The sequence below is a fragment of the Staurois parvus genome, unplaced genomic scaffold (genome assembly GCF_062004578.1).
Source record: "Staurois parvus isolate SC_StPar_1 unplaced genomic scaffold, SC_StPar_1.0 ptg002404l, whole genome shotgun sequence".
NCBI classification, from domain to species: domain Eukaryota; kingdom Metazoa; phylum Chordata; class Amphibia; order Anura; family Ranidae; genus Staurois; species Staurois parvus.
This window is the reverse complement of record NW_028320200.1, coordinates 62,109-83,538: the sequence shown is the minus strand read 5'-3', so window position 1 is coordinate 83,538 and position 21,430 is coordinate 62,109. Positions and strand designations below refer to the sequence as shown.

The 21,430-nt window shown below is 48.6% G+C and overlaps 12 non-coding genes across 12 annotated transcripts; all 12 read left to right on the top strand.

Annotated features, from left to right (window-relative positions):
* The first annotated feature begins 3,879 nt into the window (after nucleotides 1–3,879).
* TRNAG-GCC (transfer RNA glycine (anticodon GCC)) lies at nucleotides 3,880–3,950 on the top strand. The gene has a single exon. It is a non-coding gene; the product is annotated as a tRNA-Gly (tRNA).
* Nucleotides 3,951–6,536: 2,586 nt separating this feature from the next.
* On the top strand, nucleotides 6,537–6,607 carry TRNAG-GCC (transfer RNA glycine (anticodon GCC)). Its single transcript has one exon. It is a non-coding gene; the product is annotated as a tRNA-Gly (tRNA).
* Nucleotides 6,608–7,496: 889 nt separating this feature from the next.
* On the top strand, nucleotides 7,497–7,569 carry TRNAA-AGC (transfer RNA alanine (anticodon AGC)). The gene has a single exon. It is a non-coding gene; the product is annotated as a tRNA-Ala (tRNA).
* Nucleotides 7,570–9,193: 1,624 nt separating this feature from the next.
* Nucleotides 9,194–9,264, top strand: TRNAG-GCC (transfer RNA glycine (anticodon GCC)). Its single transcript has one exon. It is a non-coding gene; the product is annotated as a tRNA-Gly (tRNA).
* An 888-nt stretch (nucleotides 9,265–10,152) lies between these two features.
* TRNAA-AGC (transfer RNA alanine (anticodon AGC)) lies at nucleotides 10,153–10,225 on the top strand. Its single transcript has one exon. It is a non-coding gene; the product is annotated as a tRNA-Ala (tRNA).
* Nucleotides 10,226–11,849: 1,624 nt separating this feature from the next.
* TRNAG-GCC (transfer RNA glycine (anticodon GCC)) lies at nucleotides 11,850–11,920 on the top strand. Its single transcript has one exon. It is a non-coding gene; the product is annotated as a tRNA-Gly (tRNA).
* An 889-nt stretch (nucleotides 11,921–12,809) lies between these two features.
* On the top strand, nucleotides 12,810–12,882 carry TRNAA-AGC (transfer RNA alanine (anticodon AGC)). The gene has a single exon. It is a non-coding gene; the product is annotated as a tRNA-Ala (tRNA).
* Nucleotides 12,883–14,506: 1,624 nt separating this feature from the next.
* On the top strand, nucleotides 14,507–14,577 carry TRNAG-GCC (transfer RNA glycine (anticodon GCC)). Its single transcript has one exon. It is a non-coding gene; the product is annotated as a tRNA-Gly (tRNA).
* An 889-nt stretch (nucleotides 14,578–15,466) lies between these two features.
* TRNAA-AGC (transfer RNA alanine (anticodon AGC)) lies at nucleotides 15,467–15,539 on the top strand. Its single transcript has one exon. It is a non-coding gene; the product is annotated as a tRNA-Ala (tRNA).
* Nucleotides 15,540–17,163: 1,624 nt separating this feature from the next.
* TRNAG-GCC (transfer RNA glycine (anticodon GCC)) lies at nucleotides 17,164–17,234 on the top strand. The gene has a single exon. It is a non-coding gene; the product is annotated as a tRNA-Gly (tRNA).
* A 2,586-nt stretch (nucleotides 17,235–19,820) lies between these two features.
* On the top strand, nucleotides 19,821–19,891 carry TRNAG-GCC (transfer RNA glycine (anticodon GCC)). Its single transcript has one exon. It is a non-coding gene; the product is annotated as a tRNA-Gly (tRNA).
* An 889-nt stretch (nucleotides 19,892–20,780) lies between these two features.
* TRNAA-AGC (transfer RNA alanine (anticodon AGC)) lies at nucleotides 20,781–20,853 on the top strand. The gene has a single exon. It is a non-coding gene; the product is annotated as a tRNA-Ala (tRNA).
* The last annotated feature ends 577 nt before the right edge of the window (nucleotides 20,854–21,430 follow it).

The following is a 21,430-nucleotide window of genomic DNA, read 5'->3' as shown; positions in this document are numbered from 1 at the left end:
AAATCTAAAATGTGTTGCATACGAGAGGAGACAGGGTCAAAAGAGACAAAACTAATGAATCCACAACATACTGTGCTATATGTTGTCCTGATTGGGGGCTTTTAAAAGAGTATTAATGATGTGTGAAGAGCAGACTGGGCTCAAAAACCTATGCCTGTCAAACGGTGAGCCTGCAGATGTCATCTTTTCTAGACAAAGAGGAAGGAAATGTACATGATGGATTAGGTCCAGAGATGGTGGAAGCAAACTTGGAGTCTCTCGAGCAAGAAATAGGAAAAGAGGAAAAGAAGGTCTGTGGGGCCAAATTGAGCTGCTGGCAATGACTGTGGAGAAGTAAAGATGAAACCTCAGGCAGACTAGGTTGAAGAAGATCCTTTATATGGGACAGAAATATTTATCAACAATCTCCCTTAAGAAATATATGAATATATAAATGAGTTCCACAGTTCAGACTGTTGGCATATCGTATGAGTTTTGTCTTATGATGGACACATTATGCAAGTGAAAGCAAACACCTGAAAGACAGCATGTGTAAGGGACTTGGTGTATTGAGGGGTGGGTTTGTTGCCGGGCTGTCTGCGGTGCGCTCCCTGATTAATCAAAGCATTTTGTGCCACTCTGCTCCGCTGTGCAACTCTGCTCCATGTGAGATGAACCAGCAAAAATAGGAGGATGTAATAAACTACAGGTCCTATGGGACAAAAACGCCAGGAAATTCTTTGGCTGGGAGGACACCTCGTCTGGCGCTCCACGGCCACTTTCCACATTCTGCTTATAGAAGGCTTTGATGGGAAAAGATCTGTTCCTCTCTGTTACAGGCAGCTCCTATTGACTTTGCAGAGTCTCACATCAGGCCAATGTAGAGCCCCTCTAAAGATCTCCTACAGATGTGAATGGGGAGTGGCTCCATCTGACTAAGTCGCAAGGCACATTAATAGGCAGTGCCATTGAGTTAGACAAGTCAACCCCAAGTCAAAGGTACTTAGAAAAAGCCCTGGCCCAGTCTTGGCATTTCTTCTCCAATGGAAAGGCTTTCTAGCCTCAAAGATGCAATGGACTGTCCTACATTTTCACAGTGGTGGTGTGTACGGCTGAAGAAAGCAATGTCTTTGGGTGGACTTGACCCACATCTGAATGCATTCACAGAGATGGCTACCAAGGCCTAAAGCAGAACTTTCTAAGACCTGCCAGGTGAGGCAAGCCATCTGTGTCTTGCAAAAGGGCATTGGTGGTTCAGTGGTAGAATTCTCACATGCCACGCAAGAAGCCCGGGTTTGATTCCCGGCCAATGCAATTATGCTCACTTTCTATCTATCGCCCCACATGTAGCTCAGTATCCTGCCGCCCCCAGATATCCAGTACCTTGGAAGGTGTCAAGGCTCATGTGTATTGTCTAGAACCTGCTAGTCGGTGTGAGACTTTTTGAAACCACCTCCTTCAAATGACATCATGGAAAGCCATGGGGCCATACCGAAGGAAATGGTTGTTTATCGCCCACGGACATGCTTGGAGGTGCCACTCTGCCACCAAGGGTTCCATGAATAACACCAGAACCCTCGCTACTGGCTGGAGAAGGAGCTTCTTCCCAAGGGATTCTGCTGTCCAAAGTCTCAGGAAAGATAAAAGGGAACTTTGTGGAGGAAGAGTGAAAACCTTTGAAATCGGGAAAATGGAGGCTGTCTTGGTGTCTAGCGGCCACAGCCTAACCCATCAATGCTGACACGGGGAGGTGCCTGGAGATATAGCTATCTAACGTGGCAGGTGTTCTGATGCCATCTGATGGTTGGTTTCCAGATTGCATTCTGGGTGATCTTAGATGTATATACAGCATTAAATGTGAAGCTGCAAGTAGTAAAAAATGAGGAAATATATCTATGCTTTGAGTCTGTGGAATGTAGACCTAATGTGTCATGTCAATAAGCAGCATACGGGGTAAAAAGGTGATTTTTAATCCTTTGCGCTTGAAGATTGCATCTCTGGCAACAGTGCTAGTGAGAGAGGCAATTGTTGGTGGCAGTGAAGGAGTTGATTGCTGGCAGGTGGTATATAGCACTGGGATGCTGCATTGTGCTGTGCTGAATGAAACACAGTTACACAAAACAGATGGTGGACTTTATGCCGCATAGCACATAAGAGAGCAGTGATCAACAAGAGCGCAAATAAAGCACTGGAGCCAAAGGGGACTAGCTCAAGTGGTAGAGCGCTCGCTTAGCATGCGAGAGGTAGCGGGATCAATGCCCGCATCCTCCAAAGGAAAGCCCTCACATCGGGTGACCTGCTTTGGATTTTTTTTTTTTCTTCAAGCTCGGCACTGAGCGCTGTGGGAAAAGCCTCGCCTCTCTAGTCAAAAGGCCAAGCAGGAGTCATCCTCATAACATGTGCCATGGCGTTGACACTCTCGGGCAGATGTGGCTTCAGCCAATACTTTGACACAGAAGGACTAACACAAAGCATAAAGTGCTTGCTTTGCCTGCCAGAAGTCGCGCAAGGCAGTGTTGGACCAAAGCAATCTATTACCCAAAGCACGGCCAGCCTTCCATGGCCAAGAGACAATATTCCATTAGTGCAAAAAGTGCAAGTGCCATGTAGAAGCTGAGAGGTTTCCACTGGTTTTATCACCACAATCACGTCCCACTTCCTTGACACAGAAGTGTGACAGACTCAACCAGAACAGGGCATTTGGAGGGAACTAGGGGCTAGCCTTCTGCCCACTGATTAGGGCCCATGGAGAGAGCAGATCATTCTCCAATGATGGACAACAACGCGATGAACGCTGAGAGCGAGGCTTGGATTACAACTCTGTATAAAGACAATAAATCTTCCCTTGCGGAGTGGATGGAAAGATGTCATATTAACCTGGTACAGGTCAATGGTAAGAGGAAATATGGTGGCCCTCGTGCAGACTGGGTTGGAGAAGATCCTCTGTTTGGGACAGAAATATTTTTCAACAATCTCCCTCAAGAAATCTACGAATATATCAATGAATTCCACAGTTCAGACTGTTGGAATATTGTATGAGTTTTGTCTTAGGATGGACAGATGATACAAGCGAGAGCAAAAACACCTTAAAGACAGCATGTGTAAGGGACTTGGTGCATTGAGAGGTGGGTTTGTTGCCGGGCTGTCTGCGGTGCGCTCCCTGATTAATCCAAGCATTTTGTGGGTGAAAGAAAGCCCTTTGCCTAAGCAAGGAAACAGAGATTGCCAGAGGAAAAAGCCAAGTTAGCAGAGGATGGTTTCGATCCATCGACCTCTGGGTTATGGGCCCAGCACGCTTCCGCTGCGCCAATCTGCTCCAGGCCAGAAGACCCAGCAAAAATAGGAGGATATAATATGCTACCGGTCCTATGGGACAAAAACTCCAGGAAATTCTTTGGCTGGGAGGCAACCTCGCCTGGCGCTTGACTGCCACTTTCCACATTCTGCTTATAGGAGGCTTTCAGCGGATAAAGATCTGTTCCTCTCTGTTTCAGGCAGCTCCTATTGACTTTGCAGAGTCTCACATCAGGCCAATGTGGAGCCCCTCTGAAGATCTCCTACGGATGTGAATGGGGAGTGGGTCCATCCGGCAAAGTCGCAAGGTAGATTAATAGGCACTGACATTGATTTTGACAAGTCAACCCCAAGTCAAAGGTACTTAGAAAAAGCTCTGGCCCAGTCTTGAGGCTTTTCTTCTCCAATGGAAAGGCTTTCTAGCCTCAAAGACGCAATGGGCTGTCCTACATGTTCACAGTGGTGGTGTGTACGGCTGAAGAAAGGCATGTCTTTGGGTGGACTTGACCCACATCTGAATGTATTCACAGAGATGGTTACCATGGCCTAAAGCAGCACCTTTTAGCACCTGTCAGGCCAGGGAAGCCACGTGTGCCCTGCCAAAGAGCGTTGGTGGTTCAGTGGTAGAATTCTCGCCTGCCACGCGGGAGGCCCGGGTTCAATTCCCGGCCAATGCAATTATGCTCACTTTCTATCTATCTATCGCCTCACAGGTAGCTCAGTATCCTGCCGCCCCCAGATATCCAGTACCTTGGAAGGTGTCAAGGCTCATGTGTATTGTCTAGAACCTGCTAGTCGGTGTGAGCCTTTTTGAAACCACCTCCTTCAAATGACATCATGGAAAGCCATGGGGCCATACCGAAGGAAATGGTTGTTAGTCGCCCACGGACATGCTTGGAGGTGCCACTCTGCCACCAAGGGTTCCATGGATAACACCAGAACCCTCGCTACTGGCTGGAGAAGGAGCTTCTTCCCAAGGGATTCTGCTGTCCAAAGTCTCAGGAAAGAAAAAAGGGATCTCTGTGGAGGAAGAGTGAAAACCTTTGAAATTGGGAAAATGGAGGCTGTCTTGGTGTCTAGCGGCCACAGCCTAACCCATCAATGCTGACACGGGGTGGTGCCTGGAGATATAGCTATCTAACGTGGTAGGTGTTCTGATGCCATCTGATGGTTGGTTTCCAGATTGCATTCTGGGTGATCTTAGATGTATATACAGCATTTAAATGTGAAGCTGCAAGTAGTAAAAAATGAGGAAATATATCTATGCTTTGAGTCTGTGGAATGTAGACCCAATGTGTCATGTCAATAAGCAGCGTACGGGGTAAAAAGGTGATTTTTAATCCTTTGCGCTTGAAGATTGCATCTCTGGCAACAGTGCTAGTGAGAGAGGCAATTGTTGGTGGCAGTGAAGGAGTTGATTGCTGGCAGGTGGTATATAGCACTGGGATGCTGCATTGTGCTGTGCTGAATGAAACACAGTTACACAAAACAGATGGTGGACTTTATGCCGCATAGCACATAAGAGAGCAGTGATCAACAAGAGCGCAAATAAAGCACTGGAGCCAAAGGGCACTAGCTCAAGTGGTAGAGCGCTCGCTTAGCATGCGAGAGGTAGCGGGATCAATGCCCGCATCCTCCAAAGGAAAGCCCTCACGTGGGGTGACCTGCTTTGGATTTTTTTTTTCTTCAGGCTCGGCACTGAGCGCTGTGGGAAAAGCCTCGCCTCTCTAGTCAAAAGGCCAAGCAGGAGTCATCCTCGTAACATGTGCCATGGTGTTGACACTCTCGGGCAGATGTGGCTTCAGCCCATAAATTGACACAGAAGGACTAACACAAAGCATAAAGTGCTTGCTTTGCCTGCCAGAAGTCGCGCAAGGCAGTGTTGGACCAAAGCAATCTATTACCCAAAGCACGGCCAGCCTTCCATGGCCAAGAGACAATATTCCATTAGTGCAAAAAGTGCAAGTGCCATGTAGAAGCTGAGAGGTTTCCACTGGTTTTATCACCACAATCACGTCCCACTTCCTTGACACAGAAGTGTCACAGACCCAACCAGAACAGGGCTTTTGGAGGGAACTAGGGGCTAGCCTTCTGCCCACTGATTAGGGCCCATGGAGAGAGCAGATCATTCTCCAATGATGGACAACAACGCGATGAACGCTGAGAGCGAGGCTTGGATTACAACTCTGTATAAAGACAATAAATCTTCCCTTGCGGAGTGGATGGAAAGATGTCATATTAACCCGGTACAGGTCAATGGTCAGAGGAAATATGGTGGCCCTCGTGCAGACTGGGTTGGAGAAGATCCTCTGTTTGGGACAGAAATATTTATCAACAATCTCCCTCAAGAAATCTATGAATAGATCAATGAATTCCACAGTTCAGACTGTTGGAATATTGTATGAGTTTTGTCTTAGGATGGACAGATTAGACAAGTGAAAGCAAAGAGCTGAAAGACAGCACGTGTAGGGGACTTGGCTCATTGAGGGCTGGGTTTGTTGCCGGGCTGTCTGCGGTGTGCTCCCCGATTAATCAAAGCATTTTCTGGGTGAAAGAAAGCCCTTTGCCTAAGCAAAGAAAGAGAGATTGCCAGAGAAAAAGGTCAACTTAGCAGAGGATGGTTTCGATCCATCGACCTCTGGGTTATGGGCCCAGCACGCTTCCGCTGCGCCACTCTGCTCCAGGCCGGAAGACCCAGCAAAAATAGGAGGATGTAATATGCTACCGGTCCTACGGGACAAAAACTTCAGGAAATTCTTTGGCTGGGAGGCAACCTCGCCTGCCGCTCCACGGCCACTTTCTACATTCTGCTTATAGAAGGCTTTCATGGGAAAAGATCGGTTCCTCTCTGTTTCAGGCAGCTCCTATTGACTTTGCAGAGTCTCACATCAGGCCAATGTGGAGCCCCTCTAAAGATCTCCTACGGATGTGAATGGGGAGTGGGTCCATCCGGCAAAGTCGCAAGGTAGATTAATAGGCACTGACATTGATTTTGACAAGTCAACCCCAAGTCAAAGGTACTTAGAAAAAGCTCTGGCCCAGTCTTGGGGCTTTTCTTCTCCAATGGAAAGGCTTTCTAGCCTCAAAGACGCAATGGGCTGTCCTACATGTTCACAGTGGTGGTGTGTACGGCTGAAGAAAGGCATGTCTTTGGGTGGACTTGACCCACATCTGAATGTATTCACAGAGATGGTTACCATGGCCTAAAGCAGCACCTTTTAGCACCTGTCAGGCCAGGGAAGCCACATGTGTCCTGCCAAAGAGCATTGGTGGTTCAGTGGTAGAATTCTCGCCTGCCACGCGGGAGGCCCGGGTTCGATTCCCGGCCAATGCAATTATGCTCACTTTCTATCCAGCTATCGCCTCACAGGTAGCTCAGTATCCCGCCGCCCCCAGATATCCAGTACCTTGGAAGGTGTCAAGGCTCATGTGTATTGTCTAGAACCTGCTAGTCGGTGTGAGCCTTTTTGAAACCACCTCCTTCAAATGACATCATGGAAAGCCATGGGGCCATACCGAAGGAAATGGTTGTTAGTCGCCCACGGACATGCTTGGAGGTGCCACTCTGCCACCAAGGGTTCCATGGATAACACCAGAACCCTCGCTACTGGCTGGAGAAGGAGCTTCTTCCCAAGGGATTCTGCTGTCCAAAGTCTCAGGAAAGAAAAAAGGGACCTCTGTGGAGGAAGAGTGAAAACCTTTGAAATTGGGAAAATGGAGGCTGTCTTGGTGTCTAGCGGCCACAGCCTAACCCATCAATGCTGACACGGGGAGGTGCCTGGAGATATAGCTATCTAACGTGGTAGGTGTTCTGATGCCATCTGATGGTTGGTTTCCAGATTGCATTCTGGGTGATCTTAGATGTATATACAGCATTTAAATGTGAAGCTGCAAGTAGTAAAAAATGAGGAAATATATCTATGCTTTGAGTCTGTGGAATGTAGACCTAATGTGTCATGTCAATAAGCAGCGTACGGGGTAAAAAGGTGATTTTTAATCCTTTGCGCTTGAAGATTGCATCTCTGGCAACAGTGCTAGTGAGAGAGGCAATTGTTGGTGGCAGTGAAGGAGTTGATTGCTGGCAGGTGGTATATAGCACTGGGATGCTGCATTGTGCTGTGCTGAATGAAACACAGTTACACAAAACAGATGGTGGACTTTATGCCGCGTAGCACATAAGAGAGCAGTGATCAACAAGAGCGCAAAGAAAGCACCAGAGCCAAGGGGGATTAGCTCAAGTGGTAGAGCGCTCGCTTAGCATGCGAGAGGTAGCGGGATCAATGCCCGCATCCTCCAAAGGAAAGCCCTCACGTGGGGTGACCTGCTTTGGATTTTTTTTTTCTTCAGGCTCGGCACTGAGCGCTGTGGGAAAAGCCTCGCCTCTCTAGTCAAAAGGCCAAGCAGGAGTCATCCTCGTAACATGTGCCATGGCGTTGACACTCTCGGGCAGATGTGGCTTCAGCCCATAAATTGACACAGAAGGACTAACACAAAGCATAAAGTGCTTGCTTTGCCTGCCAGAAGTCGCGCAAGGCAGTGTTGGACCAAAGCAATCTATTACCCAAAGCACGGCCAGCCTTCCATGGCCAAGAGACAATATTCCATTAGTGCAAAAAGTGCAAGTGCCATGTAGAAGCTGAGAGGTTTCCACTGGTTTTATCACCACAATCACGTCCCACTTCCTTGACACAGAAGTGTCACAGACCCAACCAGAACAGGGCTTTTGGAGGGAACTAGGGGCTAGCCTTCTGCCCACTGATTAGGGCCCATGGAGAGAGCAGATCATTCTCCAATGATGGACAACAACGCGATGAACGCTGAGAGCGAGGCTTGGATTACAACTCTGTATAAAGACAATAAATCTTCCCTTGCGGAGTGGATGGAAAGATGTCATATTAACCCGGTACAGGTCAATGGTCAGAGGAAATATGGTGGCCCTCGTGCAGACTGGGTTGGAGAAGATCCTCTGTTTGGGACAGAAATATTTATCAACAATCTCCCTCAAGAAATCTATGAATAGATCAATGAATTCCACAGTTCAGACTGTTGGAATATTGTATGAGTTTTGTCTTAGGATGGACAGATTAGACAAGTGAAAGCAAAGAGCTGAAAGACAGCACGTGTAGGGGACTTGGCTCATTGAGGGCTGGGTTTGTTGCCGGGCTGTCTGCGGTGTGCTCCCCGATTAATCAAAGCATTTTCTGGGTGAAAGAAAGCCCTTTGCCTAAGCAAAGAAAGAGAGATTGCCAGAGAAAAAGGTCAACTTAGCAGAGGATGGTTTCGATCCATCGACCTCTGGGTTATGGGCCCAGCACGCTTCCGCTGCGCCACTCTGCTCCAGGCCGGAAGACCCAGCAAAAAAAGGAGGATGTAATATGCTACCGGTCCTACGGGACAAAAACTTCAGGAAATTCTTTGGCTGGGAGGCAACCTCGCCTGCCGCTCCACGGCCACTTTCCACATTCTGCTTATAGAAGGCTTTCATGGGAAAAGATCGGTTCCTCTCTGTTTCAGGCAGCTCCTATTGACTTTGCAGAGTCTCACATCAGGCCAATGTGGAGCCCCTCTAAAGATCTCCTACAGATGTGAATGGGGAGTGGGTCCATCCGGCAAAGTCGCAAGGTAGATTAATAGGCACTGACATTGATTTTGACAAGTCAACCCCAAGTCAAAGGTACTTAGAAAAAGCTCTGGCCCAGTCTTGGGGCTTTTCTTCTCCAATGGAAAGGCTTTCTAGCCTCAAAGACGCAATGGGCTGTCCTACATGTTCACAGTGGTGGTGTGTACGGCTGAAGAAAGGCATGTCTTTGGGTGGACTTGACCCACATCTGAATGTATTCACAGAGATGGTTACCATGGCCTAAAGCAGCACCTTTTAGCACCTGTCAGGCCAGGGAAGCCACATGTGTCCTGCCAAAGAGCATTGGTGGTTCAGTGGTAGAATTCTCGCCTGCCACGCGGGAGGCCCGGGTTCGATTCCCGGCCAATGCAATTATGCTCACTTTCTATCAAGCTATCGCCTCACAGGTAGCTCAGTATCCCGCCGCCCCCAGATATCCAGTACCTTGGAAGGTGTCAAGGCTCATGTGTATTGTCTAGAACCTGCTAGTCGGTGTGAGCCTTTTTGAAACCACCTCCTTCAAATGACATCATGGAAAGCCATGGGGCCATACCGAAGGAAATGGTTGTTAGTCGCCCACGGACATGCTTGGAGGTGCCACTCTGCCACCAAGGGTTCCATGGATAACACCAGAACCCTTGCTACTGGCTGGAGAAGGAGCTTCTTCCCAAGGGATTCTGCTGTCCAAAGTCTCAGGAAAGAAAAAAGGGACCTCTGTGGAGGAAGAGTGAAAACCTTTGAAATTGGGAAAATGGAGGCTGTCTTGGTGTCTAGCGGCCACAGCCTAACCCATCAATGCTGACACGGGGAGGTGCCTGGAGATATAGCTATCTAACGTGGTAGGTGTTCTGATGCCATCTGATGGTTGGTTTCCAGATTGCATTCTGGGTGATCTTAGATGTATATACAGCATTTAAATGTGAAGCTGCAAGTAGTAAAAAATGAGGAAATATATCTATGCTTTGAGTCTGTGGAATGTAGACCTAATGTGTCATGTCAATAAGCAGCGTACGGGGTAAAAAGGTGATTTTTAATCCTTTGCGCTTGAAGATTGCATCTCTGGCAACAGTGCTAGTGAGAGAGGCAATTGTTGGTGGCAGTGAAGGAGTTGATTGCTGGCAGGTGGTATATAGCACTGGGATGCTGCATTGTGCTGTGCTGAATGAAACACAGTTACACAAAACAGATGGTGGACTTTATGCCGCGTAGCACATAAGAGAGCAGTGATCAACGAGAGCGCAAAAAAGCACCGGAGCCAAGGGGGATTAGCTCAAGTGGTAGAGCGCTCGCTTAGCATGCGAGAGGTAGCGGGATCAATGCCCGCATCCTCCAAAGGAAAGCCCTCACGTGGGGTGACCTGCTTTGGATTTTTTTTTTCTTCAGGTTCGGCACTGAGCGCTGTGGGAAAAGCCTCGCCTCTCTAGTCAAAAGGCCAAGCAGGAGTCATCCTCGTAACATGTGCCATGGCGTTGACACTCTCGGGCAGATGTGGCTTCAGCCCATAAATTGACACAGAAGGACTAACACAAAGCATAAAGTGCTTGCTTTGCCTGCCAGAAGTCGCGCAAGGCAGTGTTGGACCAAAGCAATCTATTACCCAAAGCACGGCCAGCCTTCCATGGCCAAGAGACAATATTCCATTAGTGCAAAAAGTGCAAGTGCCATGTAGAAGCTGAGAGGTTTCCACTGGTTTTATCACCACAATCACATCCCACTTCCTTGACACAGAAGTGTCACAGACCCAACCAGAACAGGGCTTTTGGAGGGAACTAGGGGCTAGCCTTCTGCCCACTGATTAGGGCCCATGGAGAGAGCAGATCATTCTCCAATGATGGACAACAACGCGATGAACGCTGAGAGCGAGGCTTGGATTACAACTCTGTATAAAGACAATAAATCTTCCCTTGCGGAGTGGATGGAAAGATGTCATATTAACCCGGTACAGGTCAATGGTCAGAGGAAATATGGTGGCCCTCGTGCAGACTGGGTTGGAGAAGATCCTCTGTTTGGGACAGAAATATTTATCAACAATCTCCCTCAAGAAATCTATGAATAGATCAATGAATTCCACAGTTCAGACTGTTGGAATATTGTATGAGTTTTGTCTTAGGATGGACAGATTAGACAAGTGAAAGCAAAGAGCTGAAAGACAGCACGTGTAGGGGACTTGGCGCATTGAGGGCTGGGTTTGTTGCCGGGCTGTCTGCGGTGTGCTCCCCGATTAATCAAAGCATTTTCTGGGTGAAAGAAAGCCCTTTGCCTAAGCAAAGAAAGAGAGATTGCCAGAGAAAAAGGTCAACTTAGCAGAGGATGGTTTCGATCCATCGACCTCTGGGTTATGGGCCCAGCACGCTTCCGCTGCGCCACTCTGCTCCAGGCCGGAAGACCCAGCAAAAATAGGAGGATGTAATATGCTACCGGTCCTACGGGACAAAAACTTCAGGAAATTCTTTGGCTGGGAGGCAACCTCGCCTGCCGCTCCACGGCCACTTTCCACATTCTGCTTATAGAAGGCTTTCATGGGAAAAGATCGGTTCCTCTCTGTTTCAGGCAGCTCCTATTGACTTTGCAGAGTCTCACATCAGGCCAATGTGGAGCCCCTCTAAAGATCTCCTACGGATGTGAATGGGGAGTGGGTCCATCCGGCAAAGTCGCAAGGTAGATTAATAGGCACTGACATTGATTTTGACAAGTCAACCCCAAGTCAAAGGTACTTAGAAAAAGCTCTGGCCCAGTCTTGGGGCTTTTCTTCTCCAATGGAAAGGCTTTCTAGCCTCAAAGACGCAATGGGCTGTCCTACATGTTCACAGTGGTGGTGTGTACGGCTGAAGAAAGGCATGTCTTTGGGTGGACTTGACCCACATCTGAATGTATTCACAGAGATGGTTACCATGGCCTAAAGCAGCACCTTTTAGCACCTGTCAGGCCAGGGAAGCCACATGTGTCCTGCCAAAGAGCATTGGTGGTTCAGTGGTAGAATTCTCGCCTGCCACGCGGGAGGCCTGGGTTCGATTCCCGGCCAATGCAATTATGCTCACTTTCTATCCAGCTATCGCCTCACAGGTAGCTCAGTATCCCGCCGCCCCCAGATATCCAGTACCTTGGAAGGTGTCAAGGCTCATGTGTATTGTCTAGAACCTGCTAGTCGGTGTGAGCCTTTTTGAAACCACCTCCTTCAAATGACATCATGGAAAGCCATGGGGCCATACCGAAGGAAATGGTTGTTAGTCGCCCACGGACATGCTTGGAGGTGCCACTCTGCCACCAAGGGTTCCATGGATAACACCAGAACCCTCGCTACTGGCTGGAGAAGGAGCTTCTTCCCAAGGGATTCTGCTGTCCAAAGTCTCAGGAAAGAAAAAAGGGACCTCTGTGGAGGAAGAGTGAAAACCTTTGAAATTGGGAAAATGGAGGCTGTCTTGGTGTCTAGCGGCCACAGCCTAACCCATCAATGCTGACACGGGGAGGTGCCTGGAGATATAGCTATCTAACGTGGTAGGTGTTCTGATGCCATCTGATGGTTGGTTTCCAGATTGCATTCTGGGTGATCTTAGATGTATATACAGCATTTAAATGTGAAGCTGCAAGTAGTAAAAAATGAGGAAATATATCTATGCTTTGAGTCTGTGGAATGTAGACCTAATGTGTCATGTCAATAAGCAGCGTACGGGGTAAAAAGGTGATTTTTAATCCTTTGCGCTTGAAGATTGCATCTCTGGCAACAGTGCTAGTGAGAGAGGCAATTGTTGGTGGCAGTGAAGGAGTTGATTGCTGGCAGGTGGTATATAGCACTGGGATGCTGCATTGTGCTGTGCTGAATGAAACACAGTTACACAAAACAGATGGTGGACTTTATGCCGCGTAGCACATAAGAGAGCAGTGATCAACGAGAGCGCAAAAAAAGCACCGGAGCCAAGGGGGATTAGCTCAAGTGGTAGAGCGCTCGCTTAGCATGCGAGAGGTAGCGGGATCAATGCCCGCATCCTCCAAAGGAAAGCCCTCACGTGGGGTGACCTGCTTTGGATTTTTTTTTTCTTCAGGTTCGGCACTGAGCGCTGTGGGAAAAGCCTCGCCTCTCTAGTCAAAAGGCCAAGCAGGAGTCATCCTCGTAACATGTGCCATGGCGTTGACACTCTCGGGCAGATGTGGCTTCAGCCCATAAATTGACACAGAAGGACTAACACAAAGCATAAAGTGCTTGCTTTGCCTGCCAGAAGTCGCGCAAGGCAGTGTTGGACCAAAGCAATCTATTACCCAAAGCACGGCCAGCCTTCCATGGCCAAGAGACAATATTCCATTAGTGCAAAAAGTGCAAGTGCCATGTAGAAGCTGAGAGGTTTCCACTGGTTTTATCACCACAATCACGTCCCACTTCCTTGACACAGAAGTGTCACAGACCCAACCAGAACAGGGCTTTTGGAGGGAACTAGGGGCTAGCCTTCTGCCCACTGATTAGGGCCCATGGAGAGAGCAGATCATTCTCCAATGATGGACAACAACGCGATGAACGCTGAGAGCGAGGCTTGGATTACAACTCTGTATAAAGACAATAAATCTTCCCTTGCGGAGTGGATGGAAAGATGTCATATTAACCCGGTACAGGTCAATGGTCAGAGGAAATATGGTGGCCCTCGTGCAGACTGGGTTGGAGAAGATCCTCTGTTTGGGACAGAAATATTTATCAACAATCTCCCTCAAGAAATCTATGAATAGATCAATGAATTCCACAGTTCAGACTGTTGGAATATTGTATGAGTTTTGTCTTAGGATGGACAGATTAGACAAGTGAAAGCAAAGAGCTGAAAGACAGCACGTGTAGGGGACTTGGCGCATTGAGGGCTGGGTTTGTTGCCGGGCTGTCTGCGGTGTGCTCCCCGATTAATCAAAGCATTTTCTGGGTGAAAGAAAGCCCTTTGCCTAAGCAAAGAAAGAGAGATTGCCAGAGAAAAAGGTCAACTTAGCAGAGGATGGTTTCGATCCATCGACCTCTGGGTTATGGGCCCAGCACGCTTCCGCTGCGCCACTCTGCTCCAGGCCGGAAGACCCAGCAAAAATAGGAGGATGTAATATGCTACCGGTCCTACGGGACAAAAACTTCAGGAAATTCTTTGGCTGGGAGGCAACCTCGCCTGCCGCTCCACGGCCACTTTCCACATTCTGCTTATAGAAGGCTTTCATGGGAAAAGATCGGTTCCTCTCTGTTTCAGGCAGCTCCTATTGACTTTGCAGAGTCTCACATCAGGCCAATGTGGAGCCCCTCTAAAGATCTCCTACGGATGTGAATGGGGAGTGGGTCCATCCGGCAAAGTCGCAAGGTAGATTAATAGGCACTGACATTGATTTTGACAAGTCAACCCCAAGTCAAAGGTACTTAGAAAAAGCTCTGGCCCAGTCTTGGGGCTTTTCTTCTCCAATGGAAAGGCTTTCTAGCCTCAAAGACGCAATGGGCTGTCCTACATGTTCACAGTGGTGGTGTGTACGGCTGAAGAAAGGCATGTCTTTGGGTGGACTTGACCCACATCTGAATGTATTCACAGAGATGGTTACCATGGCCTAAAGCAGCACCTTTTAGCACCTGTCAGGCCAGGGAAGCCACATGTGTCCTGCCAAAGAGCATTGGTGGTTCAGTGGTAGAATTCTCGCCTGCCACGCGGGAGGCCCGGGTTCGATTCCCGGCCAATGCAATTATGCTCACTTTCTATCCAGCTATCGCCTCACAGGTAGCTCAGTATCCCGCCGCCCCCAGATATCCAGTACCTTGGAAGGTGTCAAGGCTCATGTGTATTGTCTAGAACCTGCTAGTCGGTGTGAGCCTTTTTGAAACCACCTCCTTCAAATGACATCATGGAAAGCCATGGGGCCATACCGAAGGAAATGGTTGTTAGTCGCCCACGGACATGCTTGGAGGTGCCACTCTGCCACCAAGGGTTCCATGGATAACACCAGAACCCTCGCTACTGGCTGGAGAAGGAGCTTCTTCCCAATGGATTCTGCTGTCCAAAGTCTCAGGAAAGAAAAAAGGGACCTCTGTGGAGGAAGAGTGAAAACCTTTGAAATTGGGAAAATGGAGGCTGTCTTGGTGTCTAGCAGCCACAGCCTAACCCATCAATGCTGACACGGGGAGGTGCCTGGAGATATAGCTATCTAACGTGGTAGGTGTTCTGATGCCATCTGATGGTTGGTTTCCAGATTGCATTCTGGGTGATCTTAGATGTATATACAGCATTTAAATGTGAAGCTGCAAGTAGTAAAAAATGAGGAAATATATCTATGCTTTGAGTCTGTGGAATGTAGACCTAATGTGTCATGTCAATAAGCAGCGTACGGGGTAAAAAGGTGATTTTTAATCCTTTGCGCTTGAAGATTGCATCTCTGGCAACAGTGCTAGTGAGAGAGGCAATTGTTGGTGGCAGTGAAGGAGTTGATTGCTGGCAGGTGGTATATAGCACTGGGATGCTGCATTGTGCTGTGCTGAATGAAACACAGTTACACAAAACAGATGGTGGACTTTATGCCGCGTAGCACATAAGAGAGCAGTGATCAACGAGAGCGCAAAAAAAGCACCGGAGCCAAGGGGGATTAGCTCAAGTGGTAGAGCGCTCGCTTAGCATGCGAGAGGTAGCGGGATCAATGCCCGCATCCTCCAAAGGAAAGCCCTCACGTGGGGTGACCTGCTTTGGATTTTTTTTTTCTTCAGGTTCGGCACTGAGCGCTGTGGGAAAAGCCTCGCCTCTCTAGTCAAAAGGCCAAGCAGGAGTCATCCTCGTAACATGTGCCATGGCGTTGACACTCTCGGGCAGATGTGGCTTCAGCCCATAAATTGACACAGAAGGACTAACACAAAGCATAAAGTGCTTGCTTTGCCTGCCAGAAGTCGCGCAAGGCAGTGTTGGACCAAAGCAATCTATTACCCAAAGCACGGCCAGCCTTCCATGGCCAAGAGACAATATTCCATTAGTGCAAAAAGTGCAAGTGCCATGTAGAAGCTGAGAGGTTTCCACTGGTTTTATCACCACAATCACGTCCCACTTCCTTGACACAGAAGTGTCACAGACCCAACCAGAACAGGGCTTTTGGAGGGAACTAGGGGCTAGCCTTCTGCCCACTGATTAGGGCCCATGGAGAGAGCAGATCATTCTCCAATGATGGACAACAACGCGATGAACGCTGAGAGCGAGGCTTGGATTACAACTCTGTATAAAGACAATAAATCTTCCCTTGCGGAGTGGATGGAAAGATGTCATATTAACCCGGTACAGGTCAATGGTCAGAGGAAATATGGTGGCCCTCGTGCAGACTGGGTTGGAGAAGATCCTCTGTTTGGGACAGAAATATTTATCAACAATCTCCCTCAAGAAATCTATGAATAGATCAATGAATTCCACAGTTCAGACTGTTGGAATATTGTATGAGTTTTGTCTTAGGATGGACAGATTAGACAAGTGAAAGCAAAGAGCTGAAAGACAGCACGTGTAGGGGACTTGGCGCATTGAGGGCTGGGTTTGTTGCCGGGCTGTCTGCGGTGTGCTCCCCGATTAATCAAAGCATTTTCTGGGTGAAAGAAAGCCCTTTGCCTAAGCAAAGAAAGAGAGATTGCCAGAGAAAAAGGTCAACTTAGCAGAGGATGGTTTCGATCCATCGACCTCTGGGTTATGGGCCCAGCACGCTTCCGCTGCGCCACTCTGCTCCAGGCCGGAAGACCCAGCAAAAATAGGAGGATGTAATATGCTACCGGTCCTACGGGACAAAAACTTCAGGAAATTCTTTGGCTGGGAGGCAACCTCGCCTGCCGCTCCACGGCCACTTTCCACATTCTGCTTATAGAAGGCTTTCATGGGAAAAGATCGGTTCCTCTCTGTTTCAGGCAGCTCCTATTGACTTTGCAGAGTCTCACATCAGGCCAATGTGGAGCCCCTCTAAAGATCTCCTACGGATGTGAATGGGGAGTGGGTCCATCCGGCAAAGTCGCAAGGTAGATTAATAGGCACTGACATTGATTTTGACAAGTCAACCCCAAGTCAAAGGTACTTAGAAAAAGCTCTGGCCCAGTCTTGGGGCTTTTCTTCTCCAATGGAAAGGCTTTCTAGCCTCAAAGACGCAATGGGCTGTCCTACATGTTCACAGTGGTGGTGTGTACGGCTGAAGAAAGGCATGTCTTTGGGTGGACTTGACCCACATCTGAATGTATTCACAGAGATGGTTACCATGGCCTAAAGCAGCACCTTTTAGCACCTGTCAGGCCAGGGAAGCCACATGTGTCCTGCCAAAGAGCATTGGTGGTTCAGTGGTAGAATTCTCGCCTGCCACGCGGGAGGCCCGGGTTCGATTCCCGGCCAATGCAATTATGCTCACTTTCTATCCAGCTATCGCCTCACAGGTAGCTCAGTATCCCGCCGCCCCCAGATATCCAGTACCTTGGAAGGTGTCAAGGCTCATGTGTATTGTCTAGAACCTGCTAGTCGGTGTGAGCCTTTTTGAAACCACCTCCTTCAAATGACATCATGGAAAGCCATGGGGCCATACCGAAGGAAATGGTTGTTAGTCGCCCACGGACATGCTTGGAGGTGCCACTCTGCCACCAAGGGTTCCATGGATAACACCAGAACCCTCGCTACTGGCTGGAGAAGGAGCTTCTTCCCAAGGGATTCTGCTGTCCAAAGTCTCAGGAAAGAAAAAAGGGACCTCTGTGGAGGAAGAGTGAAAACCTTTGAAATTGGGAAAATGGAGGCTGTCTTGGTGTCTAGCGGCCACAGCCTAACCCATCAATGCTGACACGGGGAGGTGCCTGGAGATATAGCTATCTAACGTGGTAGGTGTTCTGATGCCATCTGATGGTTGGTTTCCAGATTGCATTCTGGGTGATCTTAGATGTATATACAGCATTTAAATGTGAAGCTGCAAGTAGTAAAAAATGAGGAAATATATCTATGCTTTGAGTCTGTGGAATGTAGACCTAATGTGTCATGTCAATAAGCAGCGTACGGGGTAAAAAGGTGATTTTTAATCCTTTGCGCTTGAAGATTGCATCTCTGGCAACAGTGCTAGTGAGAGAGGCAATTGTTGGTGGCAGTGAAGGAGTTGATTGCTGGCAGGTGGTATATAGCACTGGGATGCTGCATTGTGCTGTGCTGAATGAAACACAGTTACACAAAACAGATGGTGGACTTTATGCCGCGTAGCACATAAGAGAGCAGTGATCAACGAGAGCGCAAAAAAAGCACCGGAGCCAAGGGGGATTAGCTCAAGTGGTAGAGCGCTCGCTTAGCATGCGAGAGGTAGCAGGATCAATGCCCGCATCCTCCAAAGGAAAGCCCTCACGTGGGGTGACCTGCTTTGGATTTTTTTTTTCTTCAGGTTCGGCACTGAGCGCTGTGGGAAAAGCCTCGCCTCTCTAGTCAAAAGGCCAAGCAGGAGTCATCCTCGTAACATGTGCCATGGCGTTGACACTCTCGGGCAGATGTGGCTTCAGCCCATAAATTGACACAGAAGGACTAACACAAAGCATAAAGTGCTTGCTTTGCCTGCCAGAAGTCGCGCAAGGCAGTGTTGGACCAAAGCAATCTATTACCCAAAGCACGGCCAGCCTTCCATGGCCAAGAGACAATATTCCATTAGTGCAAAAAGTGCAAGTGCCATGTAGAAGCTGAGAGGTTTCCACTGGTTTTATCACCACAATCACGTCCCACTTCCTTGACACAGAAGTGTCACAGACCCAACCAGAACAGGGCTTTTGGAGGGAACTAGGGGCTAGCCTTCTGCCCACTGATTAGGGCCCATGGAGAGAGCAGATCATTCTCCAATGATGGACAACAACGCGATGAACGCTGAGAGCGAGGCTTGGATTACAACTCTGTATAAAGACAATAAATCTTCCCTTGCGGAGTGGATGGAAAGATGTCATATTAACCCGGTACAGGTCAATGGTCAGAGGAAATATGGTGGCCCTCGTGCAGACTGGGTTGGAGAAGATCCTCTGTTTGGGACAGAAATATTTATCAACAATCTCCCTCAAGAAATCTATGAATACATCAATGAATTCCACAGTTCAGACTGTTGGAATATTGTATGAGTTTTGTTTTAGGATGGACAGATTAGACAAGTGAAAGCAAAGAGCTGAAAGACAGCACGTGTAGGGGACTTGGCGCATTGAGGGCTGGGTTTGTTGCCGGGCTGTCTGCGGTGTGCTCCCCGATTAATCAAAGCATTTTCTGGGTGAAAGAAAGCCCTTTGCCTAAGCAAAGAAAGAGAGATTGCCAGAGAAAAAGGTCAACTTAGCAGAGGATGGTTTCGATCCATCGACCTCTGGGTTATGGGCCCAGCACGCTTCCGCTGCGCCACTCTGCTCCAGGCCGGAAGACCCAGCAAAAATAGGAGGATGTAATATGCTACCGGTCCTACGGGACAAAAACTTCAGGAAATTCTTTGGCTGGGAGGCAACCTCGCCTGCCGCTCCACGGCCACTTTCCACATTCTGCTTATAGAAGGCTTTCATGGGAAAAGATCGGTTCCTCTCTGTTTCAGGCAGCTCCTATTGACTTTGCAGAGTCTCACATCAGGCCAATGTGGAGCCCCTCTAAAGATCTCCTACGGATGTGAATGGGGAGTGGGTCCATCCGGCAAAGTCGCAAGGTAGATTAATAGGCACTGACATTGATTTTGACAAGTCAACCCCAAGTCAAAGGTACTTAGAAAAAGCTCTGGCCCAGTCTTGGGGCTTTTCTTCTCCAATGGAAAGGCTTTCTAGCCTCAAAGACGCAATGGGCTGTCCTACATGTTCACAGTGGTGGTGTGTACGGCTGAAGAAAGGCATGTCTTTGGGTGGACTTGACCCACATCTGAATGTATTCACAGAGATGGTTACCATGGCCTAAAGCAGCACCTTTTAGCACCTGTCAGGCCAGGGAAGCCACATGTGTCCTGCCAAAGAGCATTGGTGGTTCAGTGGTAGAATTCTCGCCTGCCACGCGGGAGGCCCGGGTTCGATTCCCGGCCAATGCAATTATGCTCACTTTCTATCCAGCTATCGCCTCACAGGTAGCTCAGTATCCCGCCGCCCCCAGATATCCAGTACCTTGGAAGGTGTCAAGGCTCATGTGTATTGTCTAGAACCTGCTAGTCGGTGTGAGCCTTTTTGAAACCACCTCCTTCAAATGACATCATGGAAAGCCATGGGGCCATACCGAAGGAAATGGTTGTTAGTCGCCCACGGACATGCTTGGAGGTGCCACTCTGCCACCAAGGGTTCCATGGATAACACCAGAACCCTCGCTACTGGCTGGAGAAGGAGCTTCTTCCCAAGGGATTCTGCTGTCCAAAGTCTCAGGAAAGAAAAAAGGGACCTCTGTGGAGGAAGAGTGAAAACCTTTGAAATTGGGAAAATGGAGGCTGTCTTGGTGTCTAGCAGCCACAGCCTAACCCATCAATGCTGACACGGGGAGGTGCCTGGAGATATAGCTATCTAACGTGGTAGGTGTTCTGATGCCATCTGATGGTTGGTTTCCAGATTGCATTCTGGGTGATCTTAGATGTATATACAGCATTTAAATGTGAAGCTGCAAGTAGTAAAAAATGAGGAAATATATCTATGCTTTGAGTCTGTGGAATGTAGACCTAATGTGTCATGTCAATAAGCAGCGTACGGGGTAAAAAGGTGATTTTTAATCCTTTGCGCTTGAAGATTGCATCTCTGGCAACAGTGCTAGTGAGAGAGGCAATTGTTGGTGGCAGTGAAGGAGTTGATTGCTGGCAGGTGGTATATAGCACTGGGATGCTGCATTGTGCTGTGCTGAATGAAACACAGTTACACAAAACAGATGGTGGACTTTATGCCGCGTAGCACATAAGAGAGCAGTGATCAACGAGAGCGCAAAGAAAGCACCGGAGCCAAGGGGGATTAGCTCAAGTGGTAGAGCGCTCGCTTAGCATGCGAGAGGTAGCGGGATCAATGCCCGCATCCTCCAAAGGAAAGCCCTCACGTGGGGTGACCTGCTTTGGATTTTTTTTTTCTTCAGGCTCGGCACTGAGCGCTGTGGGAAAAGCCTCGCCTCTCTAGTCAAAAGGCCAAGCAGGAGTCATCCTCGTAACATGTGCCATGGCGTTGACACTCTCGGGCAGATGTGGCTTCAGCCCATAAATTGACACAGAAGGACTAACACAAAGCATAAAGTGCTTGCTTTGCCTGCCAGAAGTCGCGCAAGGCAGTGTTGGACCAAAGCAATCTATTACCCAAAGCACGGCCAGCCTTCCATGGCCAAGAGACAATATTCCATTAGTGCAAAAAGTGCAAGTGCCATGTAGAAGCTGAGAGGTTTCCACTGGTTTTATCACCACAATCACGTCCCACTTCCTTGACACAGAAGTGTCACAGACCCAACCAGAACAGGGCTTTTGGAGGGAACTAGGGGCTAGCCTTCTGCCCACTGATTAGGGCCCATGGAGAGAGCAGATCATTCTCCAATGATGGACAACAACGCGATGAACGCTGAGAGCGAGGCTTGGATTACAACTCTGTATAAAGACAATAAATCTTCCCTTGCG